This window comes from Pipistrellus kuhlii, unplaced genomic scaffold (genome assembly GCF_014108245.1).
Source record: "Pipistrellus kuhlii isolate mPipKuh1 unplaced genomic scaffold, mPipKuh1.p scaffold_m20_p_1, whole genome shotgun sequence".
NCBI classification, from domain to species: Eukaryota; Metazoa; Chordata; class Mammalia; order Chiroptera; family Vespertilionidae; genus Pipistrellus; species Pipistrellus kuhlii.
Window position 1 is genome coordinate 140,525,024 of NW_023425404.1, and position 26,663 is coordinate 140,551,686.

A 26,663-nucleotide genomic window follows, 5' to 3' on the forward strand; every position below is an offset into this window, starting at 1 on the left:
TGTTCTCAATCCAGTCTTATGATCACAAACCAGGTAATTTTACAGATAGAAAAGACCTTGTAATTATTTTACCTTTCATTAAGAGGCAAAATGGAAGAGATCTTTCCTTTCATTTTAATAAGCCACCTAGCTCTAAAATTTTGAGTGTTCTCTTATATTGTATCTTCAGCAGCTGTGAAAATAAAATTATTCTGATTCCATTTAAATTCCTTCTTGCCACAACATAAATATATGTGCCAAAATATACACGATTAAAAGAAAAGTTCACTTATCGCCACCAGAGCTACGCACAAGACAATCCCAGTCCTCCCACTTCTTCCTTCTTTGGATGCAATAACAACATGCAGGTACACCTCCAATTAGACTGGCTTTTCTGTCTGCCGGTCTTGGGCAGCGCCAGAAAAACTATGTAATCAGAGAACTCCTTTTACAGTAAGCAGCCACCATGCAAGGTAAGTATGGAAATAGATTCTCAATCATTTGAAGAGTTTTGGGCACAGATGGCAGAACACCTGTTGGAAATGGATGAGTGATACTCGAAACACAAAACAATAGAAGCCAAGCACTGTTCACACAATCTCTGCCGCACACTTTTCAGCATCAACAACTAAAGGTTTATTGAAAGACTCATGAAAAAGCAACAAACTAGAATAAGGGGAGCATTTTGGGGTTTTCTTTTCTCAAAAAGAAAACAGAACAACCCAGTGAAAATAAGCTCCCCAAAATGAGTGGTTGCCTAGGCAACAATCTCAGAGATGTGTGAAAAAGTTTCACAAAAAATGCAGACTTTTCTTTCTCTATGTTGCCCATATCACCTGTTAAAACTTTCATAACAATTTTTATCTGTTTAAACATCTAACTCTATTTTACAAATAAATATAAAAATACATATGAAGAATATATTCATTTTAGCTTTACCATTTTGAACTACTAAATGTTTACTCACTCAAAGTAAGTAACCACTTTCTTTTTTCTCTTTTATCACCAATAGAATAGCCAGGGTTCAAGTTTTATAACTAAAATATACAAGGTAGTGAAGAAAGAACCTAGTTACATTTCATTACATTTATTACCAAACTAACATATATATAATGTTAGTTTGGTAATAAATTTAAATTTTTCATGAATATATATATTCATCATTAAAAATTCCAACATTCAAATGAAGTATATGAATTTCTATCTCTGCGAACTCATTTCTAATCAATCAATAATTATTTAATGCATTGTTATATTGCACCTGTCCCACGTGCCTCAAAATTCAGAGCAACTTTTATGCAGTGAGTTAAAAAAAAAAAAAAACTGAAACAAAGAAATCAGTTAAAGTCTGTGCCAAACACCAGTTATTCAAGAATGAAAGATTTGAAGAAAATTGTGAAGTGAGAAAGAACTTTAAGGGTGAATTTTGGAGTCCAACACAGGATAAAATAATAGAGCTTGGTAATATAGTCAATTCAGCATAAAGGAGAGGAACAAATTTGGTGTCATTAGAGTGGCCTAAGTGCATAGCTTACATGATTTTTAAAAATTCCAAAATACTGAATTGAATAAAAATCTAAGTTAACTAGCAATCTCGCTCATATTAAGACACCATATGTGTCTTGTACAATTCACCAAATACTCTTTCTTTACATCTTCAACAATTGTGATAAAGACAAAAAAGAATCTTTAAAAATGTAAATCTCTGGTAAGAAATTTTTATCTGCAGGGACTAAGGCAAGGTGAAAATCTCAAAACCAATATTGCAAAAGCCTGAATTTATAAGAAGTCAGATGGGGAAAAAAATAACCAAATCCAGTATCTAATTGTATTTTGAATTCTTATCCTGTTATTTCATAAATTTCATATTTTTACATCATAATCACTTCAAATGCATTAGTATTGTTGGCCCAGTTCCTGGACCAAAAACGGGGGTAAGGAAGTAGTATCAGATTAATTTGTAATCAGTATCTGACTCAAGACAAACAATTCGTACTAAAGCACTGACCACACTAACTAGGACACTGCTGAAATTCTCCAGGTACTTTCCTGAGTGTTGGTTTTCTTCAATTGTGGTCAAGGTACCCTAAAATGCCTTTTGCTTTAAAATATCTTGAACCAAAACAAGACATTTTCCTATCTGATACCTGGAGAAAGTTACATCAGCCTGTGAAAATCAGAAAATATAGTCACTAACCCTAAAAACTATAAAATAACCACTAAGATTTTTTGTGACATATTACAAAATTGTATGAGTAATATATCACCTCTACCTGATTACCTCTATCAAAAAATCATGAGAAAATAAGAAAGCTATGAAATATGAGTTACCCGTTTCCTCTAGATCAGACTTTAAATAACAAAGTTTATGAATTTTACAAACTTGACAAAATCAAGCACAGATTCATACTGCACTAGTCTAGGACAATTTCCAAATTTGCAAGTACAATGGGCACTCAAGCCCACTTTCAAATTGCAATTTTAAATTTTTCATGACACCCTAATAATATCACAGACCACCACATTGTCAAGAACCATTAATTTTATGTTGAAAAGTTTAGTTATTACTCTGGCTTTAAACTCATAGTATTGGGTTTCCCCTTAATTATAGAAGTTGTGAAATTAACTCTAGCGCAAAGGAGAAATGTGGGAAAAATTAAAAATTTTAATTGTAGCTCTTTTTGGCTCACATACAGATCCTCATAAGAATCCATCACTTTAAGGATCTGGTTCCATCATCTATTTCCTTAATCATTTGTTGAAAGTTGTGATTCCCAATTTAGAATCTCAGAGCCTTAAAAAATACTTTTCCTTCTCAAATGGTAGAAGGGACACACAGTGATTAAAAGTTCAGATTATAGAATCAGATTGTCTGGGATCTTGGGCAAAGCTCAAAAACCTCTCTTTGCCCTAGTTTTCCTTCCAAACAGGGTTGTCATAGAAATAGGGTATTGTGGACATTATAATGTGCTTTTAAAGTGGGTTTGGGTCGAAACTGGTTTGGCTCAGTGGATAGAGCATCGGCCTGCGGACTGAAAGGTCCCAGGTTCGATTCAGGTCAAGGGCATGTATGTTGGTTGCAGGCACATCCTCAGTAGGGGGTGTGCAGGAGGCAGCTGATTGATGATTCTCTCTCATCAAAGTTTCTAACTCTCCATCCCTCTCTCTTCCTATCTCTATAAAAAAAAATCAATAAAATATATGTTTTTTCAAAAAGTGGGTTTGGTATGAGGTCAACGTAGCTATTAATCTAATTATTTTCTGTGGTGCTGTGGATTCCACAGTACCTTGAAGCTACTATCTCCCTATGTTTGAAAAGCTTGACCATGTTCCAATACTAAATTCTAAAGACCACAAAGAGCTTGTAAAAATTGAAGTGATTCTGGACTGAGATGGAGTATAAGTACTTCCTATTTCTCCCACGAGGATAAATAAAAACTCTTACACCATCTAAGAAACATACACACAAGACTATGGAACGTGCAAAAGACCTTAAGGAATTACATGGGTGTAAGTTCCTACGTTTTCTTTCTGCCTCATATATCTTTTTGGCTCACATCCAGATCTTCACGAGAATCCATCACTTTAAGAATCTGGTTCCCTCATCTATTTCCTTGAAAATGAGAAGTGTATAGTGCATATTGTGAACTTAATCGTTTGCTGTGTGTGAACCTCCTGCTCACTCCAATTCATTTTCTCTTTTTTTTTTTTTTTGACTCCCCAGGAAGATGGTTTCTCTTCCATCAGAAAGTAATATCCAACTTACTGAATTAATTTTTTAAATATATTTTATTGATTTTTTACAGAGAGAAAGAGAGAGGGATAGAGAGTTAGAAACATCGATTAGAAACATGGATCAGCTGCCTCTTGCACACCCCCACTGGGGTTGTGCCCACAATCAAGGTACATGCCCTTGACTGGAATCGAACCTGGTACCTTTCAGTCCACAGGCAGACACTCTATCCACTGAGCCAAACCGGTTTCAGCACGAATTAATTTTTGTTTCTCCTTTCATTTTCTTTTTTTAAAATTTATCTTTATTGTTGAGAGTATTACAGATGTCCCCTTTTATTCTTCCATTGATCCTTTCTCCCCCGAGCTCACCCCAGGATTTCACTGCACTATTGTCTGTGTCCATGGTTATATGCATGTAAGTTCTTTGGTTAATCTTTTCCCACCTATCACACCCCTTCCCTCTGAGATACATCTGTTGCATGCTTCAATGTCTCTGGGTCTATTTTGCTTGTCAGTTTCTTTTGTTTATTGGATTCTACATGTAAGTGAGGGCATGTGATACTTGTCTTTCTCTGACTGGCTTATTTCACCTAGCATAATACTCTCCAGGTCCCTCCATGATGTCTCAGGGGTACAGAGATCCTTCTTTTTTATAAGTTTACTAGAGGCCCGGTGCACGAAATTCATGCACGGGGATGGGGGGTGTCCCTCAGCCCAGCCTGCACCCTCTCCAATCTGGGACACCTCAAGGGATATCCAACTGCCTGTTTAGACCCAATCCCCACTAGACTTCACTAGGCATGGATTAATATCTTTCCAACACATACCAAGAACCCACCTCAACTTTCATTCATTGTTGTAATTTCTCCTGTTTGATCTCTGACCCTTTACAAATAAAAAGGACCAATATTTGGTTTTATACTAAACCTTTATAAACAATCTAAGACTTAGTAAGGTACATTCCTTCACTATCCCATTACCCTCTTATCTAGTTCATGAAGCCTATGTCATACTTAAACTTGACCTTTGCTCTTCCTCCACTTACTGTGTATCTGTATACTATTGTAGTATGTGTATGTATATCTGCCAAACTTCTATAATATAAACTAGAGGCCCGATGTATAAAGATTTGTGCAGAATGGGCCTTCCTTCCCCTAGCTGCTGGCATCACCTTTGCGCTGGCCCAGAGCCACCTTTCCACCTTCCCACATTGTCCAGAGGCCCAGAGCGTCCCGCCCCCCCTGCTGCTCAACGCCTGTGTATGTAAATTAACTGACCATCTTTGTTGCATTAATTTGCATACTCACTCCTGATTGGCTGGCGGGCATAGGGAAAGTATGGTAAATTTGAACCTTTCTCTGTTATTAGTGTAGATAATTCTTTTGTACACTATGCTTTATCTTATGTTCCCTAACTATTTCATGTGTTTAAGACTTGTCCACCAAACAAAAATCACAACCTTATTGAAACTAAGTCACATCCTTATAATTTTCATTCCATAATAAATATCATGTGATAAATATGAAGCATGTATTAATTTGCCCATTAAACACATGACAATTGAAGCTCTACTAGTTAATGTGCTGAGGGCTGGGGATAAAGAGGAAAAAAGAAGGCAGTGCCTATCCAAAAGGGGTTTACAGAGCACTATAAGAGAGCCAAGGAAACATTTAAAAATGCATTCAAGGCTTATGGGAGGAGAGAAAGGAAGTACCTATCTCTGCCACGGAAAGAATCATAGAGAAAAAATATTTTCTTTAAATGTAATCATGAAGGATAAATAAAAAATTTCCCAAGTAAACAATAAGTAGGAATTGCACTCAAGAAACAGGGAACAGAAAGTGCAAAGGAACAGAACCATAAGTGAATGAGCAAGCGGATGAACAGAGAAACTATAGTATATTCATAGGCTATGAGTACAGGTATAGAAAGGATAGAGCCAAGCGAAAAGATTAGAATGGAAGGCAAGACTGAGATGAAGCTGAAGGACATAATCCTGGAGGCATACAAGGACATATATGCCAAAGGACATAATCCTGGAAGCATCAAATGTCAATGAAGATAGAGTGGTCTGAACAGATATCCTTTCTGCTGACAAAATGATGAACAGTTTGGAAAAGGGAAAGGTGCACAGATGTTAATAAGCTATTTTACAGTATAACTGAGAAATGATAAGGATCTGCACTAAAGGATGCAAGGATGGAATCATACTCATTGAAAGCACAGATGTGGGTTAACATAAGAGAAGAGCCAAAGAAAAGACTCTGAACAACATCAACATGTAACATGAATTTTTACTGAAAATCAAATCCATTCTTAGTTCGAGAATAAATGAAATATTTTTGGATCTTTAAAATTGCAGTTCTCAATTAATAAACAAGAAGAAACAGGTCAAGAATAACTCTAAAGCCTAAAATGGAAACTATGTTTATCTATCGACTAATCTTGGACTGTCTTTCAAACACCAAATGTTCCAATGTTCATCTCTCCTGCCCACCCCCAACCTTTCAAAATGAAGGACTGCAAACATACCTGTTCATCAGGTTTTCTTTTTTAAATGGGTACAAATAAAATTCACTCACAGGCAGTAAATAAAGTCCATAGTCACTCTTCTCATTTGATCTCTATGCCATTTGACATCTTACCTTCACCAGTACCACCCTCTTCACACACACACCCACAGAAATTCAAATGACTTTGTTAACACCTTAACTAACTTGTATGTGGCCTCGCTAGACATATGGTGAATTGTCTCAATATAAGTTGATACACAAAATCTATTTATGGTCTTTCCCTTAATAACAATTACTTAATTTCTAAGAGGTGTACTATCAGGCCAAGTCTGACTTGATTTATACTACTAACCAGATAAATATGCTGCTGATATTTATAGCATAGAATGCTCTTGATGATTCATGCAAGGTACACCCACTTCCGATTCATTCACTCTCTTGACCACGCTGAAACCTGCAAAATAAAAGAAATAATAAATAACTACAAAAACTGTTGATGTGAGGCTCACTTTACATTTCAATAAAAACAAAATAAAAATGCACACAACACCTAAATCTTTTACTCCACTACTGCAGGCAACATAACTTTAAACTTTAAAGAGACAAAGCAACTTTCCCTTAATTCATATGCCAATATTTATTTACTAAAGGCCCGCTGCATGAATTTCGTGCATGGGGGGGGTGGGAAATGTGTCCCAGAGCCCAGCCCTCTGGGACTGCACCCTCTCCAATCTGGGACCCCTGGAAGGATGTCTGTCTGCCCGTTTAGGCCCGATCTTAAACAGGCAGTCACATTTCTCTCACAATCCAGGACTGCTGGCTCCCAACTGTTCCCCTGCCTGTCTTCCTGATTGCCCCTAATTGTTTCTGCCTGCCAGCCTGATCACCTCCTAACCACTCTCTGCCAGCCTGATTGATGTCTAACTGCTCCCCTGCCAACCTGATTGCCCCTAACTGCCCTCCCCTGCAGGCCTGGGTCCCTGCAACTGCCCTTCCCTGCAGGCCCAGTCACTCCCAACTTCCCTTTTCTGTCCAGCCTGGTCAACCCTAACTTACCTCCTCTACAGGCTTGATCACCCCCAACTGCCCTCCCTTGCAGGCCTGGTCCCTCCCAACTGCCCTCCCCTCTGGTCATCTTGTGGCTGCCATTTTGTGTCCACATGGGGACAGTCATTTTTGTCCACATGGGAGCAGACATCTTGTGTGTTGGAGTGACAGTCAATTTGCATATTACTCTTTTATTAGATAGGATTCTATTCATTTAACTAGTATTCTCTAAGCATCAACTCTGAGAGTTATCCACTCATGCAGCACACCTATACTGAGAAGTGCATGTGAATCTTGTTTATGCCGCCTTCAGGTGAACTGACTACCAATATGTGAATGAGGACGGCCCCACCCAAAGGCTATCATTGCATCCTTTAGTTCTCAGGTCTAACATAGCTTTCCTGAAAGCCATTCCCTAAAGATCATGGCTCACTTTGCACCTCACACACATTCCAGTCACTCCCTATCCCTTTAGCCTGTTCCCCCATCTGCATCACAAGCAGCCTTGCCTTGAGTTCTGCTATTCTTTGTGTTTACAGTTATCCCCCCTTATCCATGGGGCATATGTTCCAAGATCCCCCCCGAGGGGATGCATATATAATACTATGTTTTTTCCTATACAAATATACCCATGATAAAGTTTAATTTACAAATTAAGAGATTAACAACAATAACTAATAATGAAATAGGTAAATTGTAACAGTATGCCAACATAAAAGTTAGAGGTATGTGGTCTCACTTTGATAACTGAGATGGCAACTCAGTAAAGAATGGGTGGGTAGTGTGGCTACTCTGGACAAATGGAAGATTGACATCCCAGGAGGGACACAGCGGGGCAGCAAAATATTTCATCATCATACTCAGAACAGCGCACAATTTAAAATTATAAGTTACTTTTTTTTCTGGAACTTTCCATTAAATATTTTTAGACTGCGGTAGACTGCAGACAGTTGAAATCATGCAAAGTGAAACCTCAAATAAGGGGTAACCACTGTACTTTGTGTGACTCCCACTATTGGATCATCAGCTTCAGTAGGGCTGAGAAGTCATTCTTATTTGCCGTTTTATCCATGGTGCCTACCACAGTGCATGCCACACGCTCAGCAGACATTTGGTGGTCTAATGAATGCTTCCAAATTCACAAATTCTATTCTAAATAAAATCCTAACAGGAAAGCATTGATTTGTTACCTCTCTGTGGGTTCCCATGATCCAGAGAGAAGCATAACCCATAGCTTGACAAACTAATATGAATAGATTTATTCACTTCAGCTTCTACTCAGTGCCCTGGATTCAGTGGCAGTTGAATGTTAACTGCCCTTGAAGTATATTTAAACTGTCTCCAATGTGAAAGAGGAGTGAGAAAAGGAACCTAAGAGGAAATAAAACTAATCTCCTTCTGAAAGAAACATGAATACCATCGCCAGGAATTCATAATGCAAACACATTTTAAAATGCCATTCAAGCTTCAAGTTCCTATTTGTTCCTACGAGTCACTGTGGCTGTGAGGGCATCCTCCCTTGGAATAGGTTAATTCAGAAACTGTGGCCTTCTCTATCACTGGGCTCCTCTGGAGGTCAGCTGCACATTTGGATTAAGTAGCATGAGGGTTCTGTGTAGCACTGCAGTAAAATGCCAGAGAAGAAAACAAACAGAAAGGCACACAGAATCCCGCAGTATCGGACTTTCAAAAACATGTGATGGAATAAAGTTCTGTTTTCAAAATCTATTTTCTTAAAGAACCCAGTATTAATTGCATGTTGATGTATAAAGCACACAAAGTTGCATTTCTCTGCGTTGGATACCAGACTCTCGGTTCCTTGAGTGCAGCCCATTGTACGAAAGCCCCAGGTCAGGGGTGCAGTAGACAAGTTAATTAGTCTATTAAGTCTCGGTCGTATCCTGGCACTGATGTTTAGGTTAGCACCTTCGGCAACAAGTTCCTAATGCTTAACTATGCTGCCATTTGTTCCTCGGAGAAATTAGGAATGAAGGGAGAAAAAGAAAACACGGCTGGGAAAAGTTCCCACTGACCTAAAGGCAGAAACACGCACGTGAGTCAGGGGCAGATTGGTGTGTTCGTAACAAGGAGAAAAACTCCGGTTGATTAGTTCTTGCTATTTTAAGTGATTAGGAGAAAAATAAATGGCTTCATATCTAAGGGACATTTAAACGGCATTTAACACTCCACAAAATCAACCCAGAAAAGATGATAATTTGCTATGACTTAGCACTAAAGAGAAACCAATGACCTCATGTGACGGATCTCTGAAGCGCTTCGTGGGAAGATTAAACATGTTGGGCTCACTATTTGTGAACGCTACAAAGGACTGAAATGAACCAAATCGCCTGTTTGGGAAAACAGACATGTGAGAATGTGTGAGCATGCACACACATGCACACACATGCCCACACTCACACCCACACAGATAGGAAGAGAACGAGGAGGGAGAAAGAACTAGGGCTTATCTTCTATCTTACGGCCATGAGCTACTTGCAGGGTGTTTCAAAAAGAACCAAATACCATACATAGTTCAAAATTCAATAAAAGCAACATTTGTTTATTATCATACACACACCTGTGCGTTGAGCAGGGATTTTCTTTTCTCCTTTAAATTTTTCCTCCTCTTTTATTCAGTAGGGCCATGGTACGGTGAAATGTGTGTATAGCATCCATGACCCAGAAGGGTGTAAGAGATCAGTAGACTCTAAAAGCTGTTTATGCATAAGAATTGGGTGTTGAGATGTCAGGAACAATAATGAGCGATGAATAACTCAGTGTGCAATGACACGATCTGTCATAACAAATATCTGTCCCATATTAGGCAACTGCACTGTGCTACCACCTTGATATACCCATAAGTCCAGGCCATTTAAACTCCAACCAGAATGCTGGATGACTGAAAAGACTACCACAGTCATTATTTCTGTATACCCTATTGTTTGGCTAATTTTCTCCAAATTGAGGATTATTAAAATATAATTACATTTACTGGGCTTTTACTTCAGAAAAAAAAAATCTGATATACTGACATAGGAAAAATTAGGTAAGATGATAATTTAATATCATTTATACTAGCAAAAAAAACTGAAGCAATGCAAATGCCCAACAATACAATAATAAGGAGAAAGTTAAATAACTCATCATCTAAGAGAATATTAAGAAGTCATCAAATGCCATGCTTTCAGGGAATGTTGAATTCCGGGAATCCCTAGTTTATGGCAGGCACAAAGCAAAGAATTGTTAAATGAATAAACTGAAATGCAGTTTAGATAATCATGTGCATATTTGATTCAAATTGTAATACCAATATTCACACTATGTAAAAGTGTATTATATATATTTTGTGTAGAAGATGCACACTCATACGAAAAAAGAAGAGACACCAAAGTCTACACAGAGGTTACATTTGGGCAGGAGAACTATACTCTACACGTCCTGCCCTTGCGATTAGGATTGAAGCGGTTGTAGCCACTACCATAATTTGAATCCAGGAGTCCAGTGATGCTTCTGGTATAATCAGCAGTGGAATGAAGGATGAATCAGAACCTTCTGAGTGACATTCTCACCATTTGCTCAGACCTCACTCTAAGCCCAGCAAATTCGATAGCCTCCAATATCTTTGCCCCAGGTATGATTAATCCCTACTATTAAACTGTTCCCTCTTAATATGTGCATAAATAAAATGTCTACTTATCTGAGAGATGTACAAATACACAATATTTCTCTATCTGTGGGCCTAGAATTTTGTCTTCAAGGCCAAAACAGGGGTGTGTGTGTAGATGTATTTGACAAACTCATCTGTTTATAATAAATGACCCTCAACCTTCTTCACATACGGCAATGTATATTTTTCCATCTCTGCTGCAAAGAATCCCATTCTTCCAATTAACAGTTCAATTTCCCTCAAAAAAAATCATTTTGAAAATGATTTTTTCAACATTGCCAACTTTTTTGACTGTATAAAAGATACAGTTATTCCCCGGATTCTACTTTTAAGATATAAATTATTGTATAGGCAAAGTACATTCCAACTTATCTCCTATAAACATTTTTTGTGGCATCATCTATGCCCCTTAAACATCTCTCTGTGTAGTTTTCTTTCCATCACTATGAAATCAAAACAAACAGCCCTTTTTGTGCTCTATTTGTGTGGTTACTATGGTAGTGATCTGGATTTTACACCTAGGATAATCCTATTTGAGGTGGGAAAGAGAAGTATGGAACCAAAAATTTGAAATAAGTTAGGGGAATGGTCAGCACCTTTAAACATTTACTTTTCTCCTGGAACAGCCTTTAGCCAAAATCTATAAAACTCTGACCTGGGTCTTTAGTTTCCTGGAATGGAAGTATTTAGCATTATGATGAGAACACCATGACACTGGCAAAACAGACAACCCTTCCCCTTGCTCTTAAGGAGCATTGAAATTCTGTTTCTCACTGTTCTCCGAATCCCCACCTCCCACTTCCCCCAGTCCTCGTCAGGCCCTGCTCCAAAGGCTCTAATGACCAACCATGGAAATGCCATAGGCTGATTGAGAGTGATGGCAGGCAAACGAGACAGGACACCCTGCTCGCTTCACACCTTAAATGTAGAGCTCTCCCCCAAATCTCTGAGAATGTCACTGTAGGTGACTCATGGAAACAAAGAAATGCTGTACATTTTCTATTTTCATGGGTTTCCTGATTGTCAACATTATTATTTCTTCAAATATTTGCATCAAGTGAACCAATGGTTTCCAAAGTATTTTAGAAGTCCCCACCCCCACTTTCTTAAATAATATCCTTTAACACACACAGACACACACACACACACACACACACACACACACACACACACACCTCTCCAATAGACAATATAAAAACAGCTAATATGATTGATGCAAGGCAGGGCCACAGAGCTCTATCAACATCCTGCCCACCTACTCCTTGGCTTCCTCACAAAGGCCCCTTAAACATCCTTCAGAATTCTAGGGCCCTGGAATCATGACTTGAAAACCAATTAAAGAGATCCTGTCCTTGTAATCCAAGACTTAATATTCACAGCCTCAGCTATTCTAAACAATGTAAAACTCCATGATACACAGTCATTTGTAACTTTAAAAATTGTTAGGCATCGCTAACTATTTTCTAAAAAATTCTTCCCCCTTGTTAAACAAGGAAAATTATGTCACAATGGTATTTTTAACTCTGGGAGATCATCAAAACAGGCCCAAGTTCTTAAAAATGCATTATGTCCTCTTAAATTTGTTTTTGACAGAGGGGGGAAAAAAGCACTATATTTCTTATAATTAGTGAATTAATTATAAAGCGTAGAGTCAGAGGCCAGAATCATGTGAAATCTTATTAGATAATAGTAACTGTTGCAGTAGTTTTAGAAAGGAAAAGTAAAACAAGCATTGATCCCCATGCATCTTAGATAGCCAACTAAATGTCCAGAAATTTAATACACCCTGCTGCATATTTGTTGAGTTCTCCTAAAAGACAGGTTTTAAAGAGTCAATAAAAAATGTTTTTTTAAAATATTCAGAATACTGTAAACATTACAATATTGTATCATTTCAAAGAGACAATTGAATGTCATGAACATTTCTGTGTCATTTTATTATATACTAGAGGCCTGGTGCAGATACATGTACCAGTGGGGTCCCTTGGCCTGGCCTGCGGGATCAGGCTGAAACCAGCTCTTCAACATCCCTCAAAGGGTCTCAGATTGCAAGAGGACACAGGCCAGGCTGAGGGAACCCCACCAGTGCACGATCTGGGCCAGGGAGGGACCACAGAAGGACTCCAAGGTGTGTCTGGCCTCTCTTGCTTAGCACTGATCAATCAGTAGGATCCCAGCAGCAAGCTAACCTACCTGTTGGAGTGCTTATCCTCTGATGGTCAGTGCACATCATAGTGAGCAATTGAGTGGCTTAGCATATCATTAGCATATTATGCTTTGATTGGTTGAACGGCTGACCTGACAACTGGACACAGCATATCAGGCTTTTAGTATATAGGATCCTCAAGAGATAATCTCTTGAAATATTAGCATTAAATCATTTCCTATTTAAAAATAAGAGTTTTAATAGCTAATCCCACATTCTAGCATAATTGTTGATGGCTTTTCTACATTTGTACTTATAAATATCACCAGGTAGTGAGTTACTTCCAAGTAGAATGTAGGTTCTATTGATCTTAGTATGGTTACTCATTAATTTATTTAACATTCCTATTGTACCCTTACTGGCTTTATGCTAAATACTTACAAGTAATAAGTATATATGGCAAAGCATCACAGACCCTCTCCATAAATACTAAAAGTGTAACAAACAAATTATTGCCATACATTATCTTAGAGTTCAACATAGAGTGTCACAGAAGCACAAGGGAGGGACAGAGAGCTCACCTGGAACAGAGGGCACAGGGCAGACCTGAGCTACCGGGACTGCTTCAGCTAGGTTCTGAAGACCATTGGGAGCTAATCACAGACATGTGATGAAATACAAGATCAGAAGATGTAAGCTGCACCATACATTCAAGACTCTCATGCCATACTGAGGATTTTGCATTTTATTCTGAGAAACCATTTAAGAATGAGTTCTTGTTAAGTCATTTTGACTAATAGATGCTAAAACAGAAGGAGCAAAACCGGCTGCAGGGAGACCAGGTAAGGAACATGTACGGTGAGAAAGCAGGGGTCCTAAACTAAGGCCATGCTAATCAAAACAGAGAATGGTGGCTATGCTTGAGAAGTATTAAGGAAATAAAACAGGAAGAATTTAAAATCTGGGGTTGAGGAGATAGACAGCAGTCAAGATATCACAGACAATTCTTAGGTTCCTGGTTTTGGCAACAGGGAGAATAATAGTGCAGTTTGCTAACAGTGAGGACACAGGAGGAGAAGCAAACCCTTTGGGATTAAAGGAAGGAAGATGACTTTAGCTGGGGACATGGGTATGTCAAACTTGAAGCTCTGGTGGACATTCCACGTTCTGATATAAGAGCCATTATCATTTATTACTAACAAATGAAGTTAGGAAAGTAGACCAAATGATCCAGGAGAAGGCCAGGGAAGGAAGCTAAGGACTAAACTCCTGGGAGAACCAGCAGGAGGCAGAGGGCGTGGAGAAACCTGTGAAGGAGGCGGAGAAGCATCACACAGGTGAAGTGACGTGGGTTAGGGGAGGACAGAGAACAATTTTGAGAAGGGAACACCTAAGATTCAAATGATCCTGAGATACAGCAAAAGGACTCAAAAGAGGCCAACAGATTTTAGAGCAAAAGAGGTAATCCTTGACCTTGGCAAAAATAGTTTTAGCAGTGAGATGATAATAGAAGAGAAACAAAAGCTGTTGGGGATAAATATGATGTGAGAATAGAAAAGAAAAATAAATTCTAGCATAGCACCTTGTACATATGAAATGTACCAATTATTTCCTTTTTTAATTCAATTTATCAGGGTGACATTGGTTAATATGATTATATAGGTTTCAAGAATACAATTCTATAATACATCATCATATGATGTATTATAGAATTGTATTCTTGAAACCTATATAATCATATTGCATTGTATATTTATCACCCAAAGTCAATTCTCCTTCAGTCACCATATATTTGGCCCTCTCTATCCTCCCTCTGATAACCATCATACTGTTGTCTATGTCTATAAGTTTTTGTTTGTTTTGTTTGTTTATTTATTGCTTTCAGTTTTAAATCCCACATAAGTGAAAACTTATGGTTCTTGACTTTTCCAACTGCTTTATTTCACTTAGCATGATATTCTCAAGATCCATCCTATATAATAGAGGTAATATTCAAATTGACCATCATGTTCTTGCATAAAATGGCCACCCACATGTGGTCACATAATGGCTGGCAGGGAAGGGCAGTTGTGGGTGATCAGGCCAGCAGGGTAGAGCAGTTATGGGCAACCAGGCTGGGAGGGAGGGCAGTTAGGGGGGCCAAAATCCCCCAAAGCAATACCAAGAAATGGTTTATGATGGCTGTGACTACAACTGAAGCCTCAGTGGGCAGTAAGAGAAGTGCTCTGGGACACCCATTACATTCAGCACTTAAGATTCATTTAAACCATTACTTGAGCCAAGTTTCAAGTTCCTCAGTTTAAAGCCACATTTGTTAGGAGACATGGCTTTGGTTTGTTCTAGGTGTATGTATTAAGAAAATTAGTCAAAGAACTGTGTCACAATCATTTCATTTGTGTGTGTTTTTAATAAACCTTAATGGAATCAATAAAATCACTTCAGCCCTAAAACATTTGTGAAACTTACAAAATACAAACATATCATCATGCTGAATTAGGCCATAGATTTTTGTGTGATGTAGCAACGTCACCCTAATTCATCGCTCAATTGATGGTTATTAACTATTAATTGCAGTACAGGAGGTTTTTATCCTTATATCACCTGTTAAATACTGCAATTAAGTCTAGGAGCTATAAGAATTACATAATTGCATTTATCATTTGTAAAGAACATACACAAAAGTCCTTGAAAAAATAAAGTATCTTAATGTAAAATATCTGGCATGAACCGAAGACCAAAAAAGCAAAAGTAAGGATCCTGTTTTACATGTCTCCTTTAAAAGTTTTACAATCCAAGACAAAGTCAGTGGTCCAGGCCAGCTGTCTTCTTCCCTCGCACCTGACCAAACAGTATTTTCCTCTTTTCTTGCAAGAAGACTTCACTGGCATGACAACACAGGGAGAGGTGGACACACCCAGTGTTGTCTGAAAAGAATCCATCAGAAATGAGGTGAGATCTCAACTCTGACCCTTTTTCAGTTTACCAAGATTAAAATGTACCTGGTCTGCCATCAAGCTCATACAGGTATTTGCATATAACTCCAAATCTAAGAAATTTATAAAAGAATGTCACGTATCAATTAAAATGACTTGCAGATACAAACATTAAACACACACACACACACACATTTACTCATCAGATGAGGCCAAGTTTCAAATTCCTCAGTTTAAAGCCACAACCATGGGGGGGGGGGGGGGGGGGACATGTGAGGGAGCACATGTGAAGTCCATTTTATCTAATTCCTGTTTTCTCTCCCAAAACAGCTCCCTCTTCTATGTCAATAAGATAACCAATATGGCTCGCTTAGTGGTCGAGTGTCAAGTGTCGTCAACTTATGAAGGAGGTTCAGGTTCAATTCCCTGTCAGGGCACATGCCCAGGTTGTGAAGTGTAAACATTTTTAATTGAAGTAATACTTCCATTTGTGAAAGTCTGGTTAACAAGCCTAACAGAAAATAAAATAATATAGCAGAGCAATATAAGACTCAAATATGATCATGTGATTTTTCTTTATAGATAAGACCAAGAAGAGTTTGAACCAAAAATTTGCAAAATCTGTAAAACATATGCTGGAACCCTAGTGTGGGCTGTGCGGGAGGTAGCCAGTCAATGCTTCTCTCTCATCTTTGATGTTTCTATCTCTAACTAACTCTCCCCTCCTCTCTGAAATCAATAAAAATATTTTTAAAAAATAATAATAACCAACATTCCAAAGACACACAGCCTCAAAACTTTGGAATTTTCCTCAACACCAGTCTCCCTCAGCTTCTATATTCAAATAACTGCCAGATACAATGGATCCCACGTACTCAACATGCCAAGCATTTGTCTCTTTCTTTCCATTACCTCCTTTGTGATACAGTTAGGCCCTTTCCTCTTTGAGCGACTTCCGAAAGCAGTCCAGTTCTTCCTAAGGAGTTTCAACTGCTCCCCATAAAGTCCAGTTCCAAGTCACTGCTTTCAAGCCCTCTGCCTAGCAAAGTACATGAAACACTCCTTGACCTGGCATTTAAGACACAACCTCATGCCAGTTTTCTTCATGAACAACCTATTTAAGGCCTAATAATCTGAAATTCCCAGTCTTTACTCAGGGCATTTCTGCCAACTGAAAACTCTTCCCCCATCTCCTCTCACCAAAACAGACTGCTTAATGCTTCACTAATAATCTCAAGTGTTGGTCCCTTCACAATGGCTCCTTTCCCCAGCCGCTTCTGACCCTGTCCTTTGATTGGCCCTCACAGAATGCCTATGTCCCCTATGCTTCCTACACTGTCTTCAGTGTTATTTTTGCTTCTGTCTTTTGCCACTAGTCATCCATTGGGTCCACGAGGGTAGGAAATGTGCCACAGCTATTTCTCATCTCAAGGCACCTACTAATCTGATTATAGTAACACTGTCAGTACTTGCTGGATTTAATAGAAAATGTTCATGCATTAATGCAGGTCTGGAGGCAAACCAGTTCATCAGTGACCCACAAGGAGTGAATGAATTGCTGGGTCCTTTAGAGCTTTTACTGCTCCTTTCCTGTGAACCATGCTCGTGATTCCTGCTGGTTGTGTCCAGATGATCGGAACTTACCAGTTAACTGTCAGTGAAACCTAGGAAATTTGGAAGAATAGATTACATACAAATAACTTTCAAGCAGAGAAAGTAAACATTAGGCCAATTTTGAGACAGGCAATATCTTTTTGAAAGTAACTCCTATTATTCTACCACAGGAAAAAGTAATCTCTCAGCAAGTTTAAAAAAAAGAAAGAAAGAAAGAAAGACTTTAAATTAAAGATGTGTTTTAGAAAACAACACAAGTTAATTTGAGGCCCTTGTTTTCTAAATTTTATCTACTAGATTTTCACCTTATGGACACGATGAAAAGATACTATTTTAAACTATTTCTCAAACTGCAGAAAGCAAATATAGCCATCACACACACAGACACACACACTCGCACACAAACTATAAATCAATATAACACTATAAGATTCAATGAAAATAGTGACAGCTTTAAAAAATGCAACCCAATGTATAGCCAAATAACTCATGAAACTCAGCATGCATTGCTGACTTTGGACATGATCACCAAATTTAACAAGGTGTTCTTGAGAGAAACAAAATAAGATAGGTCCCCGGAGCATCCACTCAAAATGGCAGATGCATCTGAACTCCAGGGCAAACTCCTCTAGGCTAATATTATGGTTGGCCTTAAATTAAGATTGTAAAGTGTAAACATTTTTAATTTAAGTAATACTTCAGACACAGGAAAGCTCTTTGTTAAAGTCTGGTTAGCAAGCATAACAGAAGAAAAAATAGAAGAAAAAAAAAACAGAACAATATAAGGCCCAAATATGATCATGTGACTTTTCTTTATAGATATGACCAAGAAGGGATAGATACAAAAATCTGCAAAATCTGTAAAACATATGCTCATTAAAAACACATTAAATGCCCTGCAGTGCAATCTGGAGGAGCACATCTATTTTTCATAAATAGTATTTCACAAAGTCATTCATCATTGAGTCACACATATCAAAGCTGTCATTTTCAAAAAGAAAGAGAAATGTGTGCCTTGCAGGTAATCTTTGCTACATGAAACTGGATTGCTGCAAATTACCATTCACTGAATTCCTTTAAAGCACTGATTGCTGCCTGTCACCGTTTGGCACAACCCAATAAAAGGTATTTCCCACCAACACCTCCCGACCACCACCATCACCACCCATTCAGCTTTAGAAATCTGCTTGGTTCCTTAGCTTATCTTCTTAAATAGATGGTTAAAGTCTTTACGAATTTCCAAACTCTCATTAATATCCCCCCAGTACGATGTGTCCAAGCACTTTTGTACTTCTCTTTAGATGTTAATTTGCCATGGACTCAGAATATCTTTAAGGCATCTGCTCTGAGTTATTCTTCTAACACGAGGTGAAAGATCTGTGCTGATCTGTGAAACTATTTTCAAATAATTATTTTAACTACTAACAACACTTTGGAGATAACTAACTAAGGTTAGGAAGCCAGTATGTTATTTTTTTTTAAACAGCAAAATTAACTGATTTATATTGGGACAGGCTGCTTATCTTTGGCATCGTAAATCTTAGCCCTATCATTTATCCCTATGTTTCTGGGACAAAAAAGGGAAGAGTTGACCATAGACTGAAAAATTGACTAAAAGTATATGACATTATTGCTATTCTGTGTATACTATGGGAGAAAACCACATTCCTAGAGTCTTTCTAAATAGGTGGAGGGAGGTCAACAAATTCTGATCAAGTAGGCATGAATTTCACTTCTTGGAAGCAGAAGGGAAAAGTAATCCAATATATACTTTGTACAGTCCAATACAAACTCTTCCTTTAATAGGTGAGAAAACTAAGGTCTAAGCAGACAGGTGATTTTACTTCTATGAAAGTAAACTAAATTAGAAAGATCCAGGCAGAAGTACCAAAGGCTTTGAAGTATTAGGCAAAATTCACTCAGTGGCAATGATTTGCTCGAACTAACTTACAGGTAAAGGAGATGTACTGGCTCCCATACTACAAAGTTAATAAGTGACTATGAGCTTCAGATAGGGCCTGATCCAATAATTCAATGAAATAACCAAGGACCCAGCTCCATTTCATTTCTCCACTCTACCCTTTTAGCTCATTATTCCAACACCGGGGCCAGCAATTCCTGAGGCTAACTAGTTTCTCTGCTCAACAAGAAAGAAAGCAGTGTTGCTCTCAAATATCAACCAAAGCCCTGTGATCCAGTTTATTGAATTGGCTTAGGTCACATACCCACCCTGCCTAGCTCACGGAAGCCAGAAGGATGAAATACACTGACTGTCTTCATCTAAACTGCAGGAGGCAAAGTCAGTTCCCTGCAAATTCAGACAATCAGAGGGAAACCAGGAGCTTTTCTAATCCTATATCTGAAGGCATTTGCCTATGCCCATTTTTATAGTCCCTGTTTTGAGATTTTGTAATGTTGACAAAGCAAAATAATATATATTTTCTCCAATGTAAGAGTACAGTTAAGTTTTGCCTAAAAATATAAAAGCAAGAAGTCACTATAAAGGAGATATATCAGGTGATAGGATGATTTCATTAATTCTGAAACTCCAACTTTACCTTGCTTGTTCCAACAAAAGTGAAAACAAGTAGCTAACGTGGCCAGATAGGAATAATAGAGATGTGTCAAGTAAATGTTTTAAATACCTAGGGGCAGAGAGGAAAAAGAAAAGTATTTTCAGAAGGAAGAGAAATTCCTTCCAAAAATGAAAAAGAATACCACAGTCTCCAACACAGCCTAGGCTAGTCAAGACATAACATCCTTAAATCGAATGCCACAGTAATTGGAAACAACTGAGCATGGAAGGCACCCTCTCAATGGTAGTTTATTCGTGTTAGGTAGCCCACGCTGTACATTTTCCTAACACCCTTTCCAAGTATAAGACAGACTTTCAGAAAAACACCATCAAGGAGATCTAGAACTCAAATTACCCTTGTGCTGAAAGATCATCTAATGAATACATTTCAAACTGCAAAACAGAGCAAAGGAGGTTGTGTAACCACTCCTTCCTCCCACTATTACATCTTTAAGAAGAACACGCTGGATTTTATTTAATCTACAAAAATATAGTTTCTGAAAAATATTTCATGTGACCAAAGATCGTTGTATCTGAAAGGACACTACATCCATTTTTTTTTTCTTTTTTAAATATTTAATTGTGGTAAAAACACAACATATGTACCCTCTTAACAAATTTCAATGTACAATATGTATTGTTGATAAGCACAATTGTCAGCAGATCTCTAGAGCTTATTCATCTCAGTTAAATGAAACTGTATGCCTGCTGATTGGAAAAGCCCCATTTTCTACTTCACCCAGCCCTGGCAACCATCATTCCACTCATACACAATTCTGTGAATTTAATTATTTTAGATACCTCATGTAATAATACTAAGATAAAGCATGCAGTATTTCTCTTTCTCTGGCTGGCTCAGTTCACATATGTAAAATGTCTGCAAGGTTCATCCATTTTATCATAGAGTGCAGAATTTCCTCCTTTTTTAAGACTGAATAATATTCCATTAATGAATATTCCATTTTCTCTATGCATTCATCTGTCAATAAACACTGAATTTCACTTCTTGGCTACTATAAACAGTTCTTCCAAGAATGTGGGTGTGCTAGTATCATCTCAAGATACTGATTTCAATTCTTTGGATAAATACCCAAAAGTGAGGTGACTGGATCATATGGTAGTTCTATATTTAATTCTTTGAACAGCCTTCATACTGTTTTCTATAGTGATTGCACCACTTTATATTCCACCAACAGTGTACAAGGGTTCCAATTTCTCCACATCCATGCCAACACTTGTCTTTTTTTATAACAGCCATCCTGAATGGTCCAAGGTGATAGCTCACTTGTTTTGTTTTCCCCAATGATTAGTGATGTTGAGCAGGGTGCATGGGTGTGTGTGTGTATGTGTGTGTGTGTGTGTGTGTGTGTGTGTGTGTGTGTGTGTTTTAATATCTACCTGTTGGCCATCAGTACGTCCTCTTTGGAGAAATGTCTATTCAACTTCTTAACCCATTTTTTAAATCAGGCTGTTAGTTTTTTTGCTATTGTATTTTTGGCATTTCTAATATAGTCTAGAGATTAACTCTTATCAACCAGCTGGTTTGCAAGCATCTTCTCCTATTCAGTATGTGGCATTTTTAATCTGTTGTCTGTTTCCCTTGCCGTGCAGAAGCTTTGCAGTTTGATGAGTCCCACTTGTTTATGTTTATTCTTGCTGCCTGTGCTAGTTGTGGCATACCCATGAAATCACTGCCAAGATTAATGACATGAAGATTCCATGTTTTCTTCTAGCAGTTATTCAGTTACAGTTTCATTCATTCAGAATTGATTTTCATTAATTTTTGTGCATAGTGTAAGACAAGGGTCCAATTTCATTCTTTTGCATGTGGATGTCCCATTTTTCTAACACCTAAATTCATTATTTTTCTAACTGAATCTGAGAAACTTAAATCCAAAAGGTTTCAATCATTTTTCAGTATCCGGTATAAACACCAGAATTGGACTCTGAAATTCATTCAACAATTATTATGTATCTATATTACTATGTACCTTGAGCAGTATCTGTAAGCCAGTCTACAGTCACCAAAACCTAATGTATCAAAATATCTAAAGAACACCTTCAAGTTCTGTATTTCTTTCATAAAAAACATGTTCAGAGTACATAAGCCTGTTGCATTGATATCCCAACTCTGTTTACTTGTTCAGTGACTGAAGAATAGCTTCTTAACTCTCTTAATCCTCAATTTTCTCATCTGTGAAGAGAAATAACATAGTGCTACCTCTGAAGGATTAAAAGTGGCTAAAAAATATGAAGTTCATTTAGAACTGAGAAAATATCAAATACATGTTAATAGTAATTGGAAATAACTCAAAACACAAATATATATTTTATTACCAGTTTTGTTTTGTTAAAAATGAATAGAAGGCCCTAGCTGATTTGGCTCAGTAGATAGAGCGTTGGCCAGTGGACTGAAAGGTCCCAGGTTCAATTCAGGTCAAGGGCATATGCCTGGGTTGTGGGCTTGATCTCCAGTGGGGGCATGCAGGAGGCAGCCAATCAATGATTCTCTCTCATCATTGATGTTTCTATCTCTCTTTCCCTTTCCCTTCCTCTATGAAATCAATAAAAATATATATTTTTAAATGAACAGAGAATTTTAAATAAAACAATTATAAAGCAAAGTGTCTGATAAAAGAAAAGCAAGCTGTGTAAAGATGGATTAATTATACACAAGGATATCTTGCATGACTGTAGACATTCTAGAGACCTACACTGGAAGTGAGTCAATGAAATAGCTCTTTTGATGTGAGTTCTATTGAGATGTAGGAATCTAATAGTAGCACAGAAGCAGTGCAAGTATTCTATGCATTTTGGTCCTTCTCTTTAGTACAACTTAGAGAAGGAATGTTATCAATGGTTAAAAGACTCCATAATTTGGAGGTTAAGTTCATAGAAGAACCTGCAAATGTGCTTAACATTTATCTTTAATAAACATTAGTAAGGCTAGTTTTATGGATGATCCTTATTCAAAATAAAGGCATAGCAAGGAGTCGTCCAGAGATAAAATCTGATTTCAGAAAGTAATTATTTGTACAATAAATAAGCAGGCTAACATTTTATATGTTAAGATAATTATAATACACATTATCATTGAGATAAAAATATCATGGAGTCACCATGGTAAGAAAATTACAATTCAAGCTTCCTCTCTGCTTTAGATTTTGCAATCTTATTACCAACTTTGAAAGAACAAAAGTAATAATTGCATTAATAAAATATTATTGCCCAGCCTGTGTGGCTAAGTGGTTAAGCATGACCCATGAACCAGGAAGTCCCCAGTTTGATTCCCAGTCAGGGTGCATGCTCAAGTTACAGGCTCAATCCCAGGTGGAGACCGTATGGGAGGAGGCCAATGGATGCCTCTCTCTCATGGATATTTCTGTCTCTATCCCTCGCCGTCCCTCTCTGTCTAAAATCAATAAAAAACATACTTAAAAATAAATAAAATATTATTAGCGGACTACTGATATTACTTTTTATAGTTTGCAGAACTAAACTAATTGTGCACTTAATATGCATAATGCTTAACATATGGTTTGTGCTATATATTACACATTGCTATTATATTAATAATATAACAGAAAAGCATAAGAGTATCACACAAAATATCCATGCTACACATGCATGTAAGATACATGCTAAGGAAATAATTATAATTTTTCATAAAGAACTGCCAATCCAAGATTATTTATTTGAAATATGTAGATCATTTTTCAAAATGAGCATATTTGGATCACACACAAAAAGGACTCTGCTTCATTTTCTCTTTCACCAACTTCCAAAAAAATAAAAATAGAGATATTTCAAAATTCACCAAAATCTCAACATGTCATTTAGTTTTAATGTTATCAACCTGCAAGGAGACAGGTAGTACTTATCTGCCTACAAAATGCAGTATTTCTACTCTAAGCCAACTAAGGCTCTACTAATTCTGTTCACATGTTAATCAAACTGAAGCACTCTCTGAAGCTACACCAACACCTCACAAACATCTTGGTTCGGACTCTAGAATAAGACAGGTTCAGAATGCCATGCAGATTCTCGAGACACAGAAAACACCAGGGCCTGGCAAAGGAGGAGAAGTTTTCATTCTGCCACAGCAATTCTTTAGAGTTTAGAAGTCACTCTTTAGAGTGTATATACATGCAGCTTAATGGGCATAGTGCTTCCTTAACCTTTTCAGAGGGAAAAAAAGGTGATGAAGCACTCAGCTTTGAGCACATTAACCCAAAACTCAATGTTCACAGATAACCGTGATGAGTTATTTCCCCTTGAAAGAATACATAAAAATATCTAGTTAGTTGAATTTGTTTAACCACTTGGAAAACAACAATTAACCAGTGCCAAGCCTTGCCATAAGCGCTCAAACTCACTATGGAGCTATTTGGGATTTGATTTTCTCCCAAAAATGTAATGAAGTGAGTCTAGTCTGAAATAGGGGTCACTGTTTAAAATCAGTCAGCATTTGGCATGTTTCGTGTTCTGCTTATGCTCCTTGGCAACAACAGCGCAGCCAACCAGGACTTTTTAGTGCTCTTTCTGGGGATGTTTGACAACTCCTCACTCCCACAGTCCTTTAACATGGGCTTCCCCAGGCAGGGATACAGATCCCACACTGAGCCCATAAACCAATTAGTGGGAGGCCTTGGCATCGCATTCAAAGACCTTTATAAAAAATCAGCGTAGCCGGCTGTGTGAAATCTGACGTGTGGGGAGCCCCCATAAAACTCTTTAATGGAAACTAGGGGCTTCTTCTGGAAAAGGTTGAGAAGCCTGGCTCTGGCTGTATAATTAATGTCGTTATTTAACAACAGACAATCAGCATTTCAATAAAAATAATCAAAAAGCAATAAAAAAAATAACCTTAAGAAACCTGGGCAATAGTTGACACATGTACAAGAAGTTGGAATAAGCTGCTCTTTAGAAAGAGGGGTTCCTTGTAAGTGATATGGTGATTTTGATTATTACGTTTGGAAAACTTGTCAGAATGCCTTTTAAAATAGAAAACACAATGAACACCCCTTTTCCTCTTTTTCTCAGTGAACCCACTACATCTGCTTGGGTTCTGACTTTCTGATGCCATTTATTGAGATATAATGGACACACAGCATTGTATTAGTTTTACGTTTGCAACATTACAATTTGCTATGTGTCTATATTGCAAAATGATGACTACAGTGAATTCAGTTGACATCCATCACCACACACAGTTACAAACCACTGTTTTCTTGTGATGATGAGAACTATTAAGGTCTACTCTCTTACCAAAGCTCAAATACACAATACGGTATTGTGGACTATAGTCATCATGCTGTACATTACATCCAGAGACTCACAGAGCACAGACTGGTGGTTGCCAAAGGCAGGAGACAGGGGGTGAGCCAAATGGATGAAGGTGGACAAAAAGTATAAACTTCTAGTTATATGATAAATAAGTTCAACACATATGTACTTAAAACTCATATAAATTGTGTTTTTAAAAAATCTCTGGGAATTCCTAACCCAAAGGCAATGAAATCTTCCAAAAACATACTTTTTCCACTAAGTTTAAACAATTACTACTATTCATAAACAACTAAAAGATAAATACTTTCTAATAAAAGAATAAATAATATAATGCCAAAATGACCTTATTATCCTCACTTTTTACTCATTAGTTTTTTCCAGAACAGACAAGAATGACTCCAAGTACTTCTTAATATAATGATCCTGATCATGGTCTTGTGATGACAGTTTTAGAAAATTAAGGATCATATTTTCATTCATAACTGTTAAGAGTCGCCAAAGGAGGAATGCATGAGGCTGAAAGGTATAAAGAATTATTAACTTGCCGAAACCGGTTTGGCTCAGCGGTAGAGCGTCGGTTTGTGGACTGAAAGGTCCCAGGTTCGATTCCCGTCAAGGGCATGTACGTTGGTTGCGGGCACATCCCCGGTAGGGGGTGTGCAAGAGGCGGCTGGTCGATGTTTCTCTTTCATCGATGTTTCTAGCTCTCTATTTCTCTCCCTTCCTCTCTGTACAAAAATCAATAAAATACATATTTTTAAAAGAATTATTAACTTATTAAGTCATCTGGAAAACCAAAATGGCACCAGCACCTAGGGATGGGAAGTCAGAGATCTTAAAGGATTGTAGTTGGGCTTTTTCTGGGCAAAAAATTCTCTGGGTGGATCCTAAAGGGAAAGACACTGGTCTTAGCAAGTGGAATGTGGTCTAAGCTAAAGGGAATGTCAGTTGTGAAGTGTTCTAAAGGTCAATTCCAAAGGGAGAGGTTATTGATTCAATTATTTGATCAGACTTAATGTAACCCCATTTCCATATCAAGAATGACTTGACCTTGCCCTGACTGGTTTGGCTCAGTGGATAGAGCATGTGGACTGAAGGATCCCAGGTTTGATTCGGTCATGGGCATGTACCTTGGTTGAGGTGCATCCCCAGTAGGGGGTGTGCA

The 26,663-nt window shown here is 37.7% G+C and overlaps 1 protein-coding gene across 4 annotated transcripts in view; it reads right to left on the reverse strand.

The window, feature by feature from the left end:
- BMPR1B (bone morphogenetic protein receptor type 1B) overlaps positions 1–26,663 on the reverse strand; it is a 371,913-nt gene that overhangs the window by 214,180 nt on the left and 131,070 nt on the right. For all 4 annotated transcript variants that reach the window (XM_036411200.2, XM_036411165.2, XM_036411157.2 and 1 more), the window contains exon 2: positions 6,580–6,681. The gene's annotated coding sequence lies outside the window, so the exon portion shown is untranslated. The remainder of the gene's footprint in view (positions 1–6,579; positions 6,682–26,663) is intronic.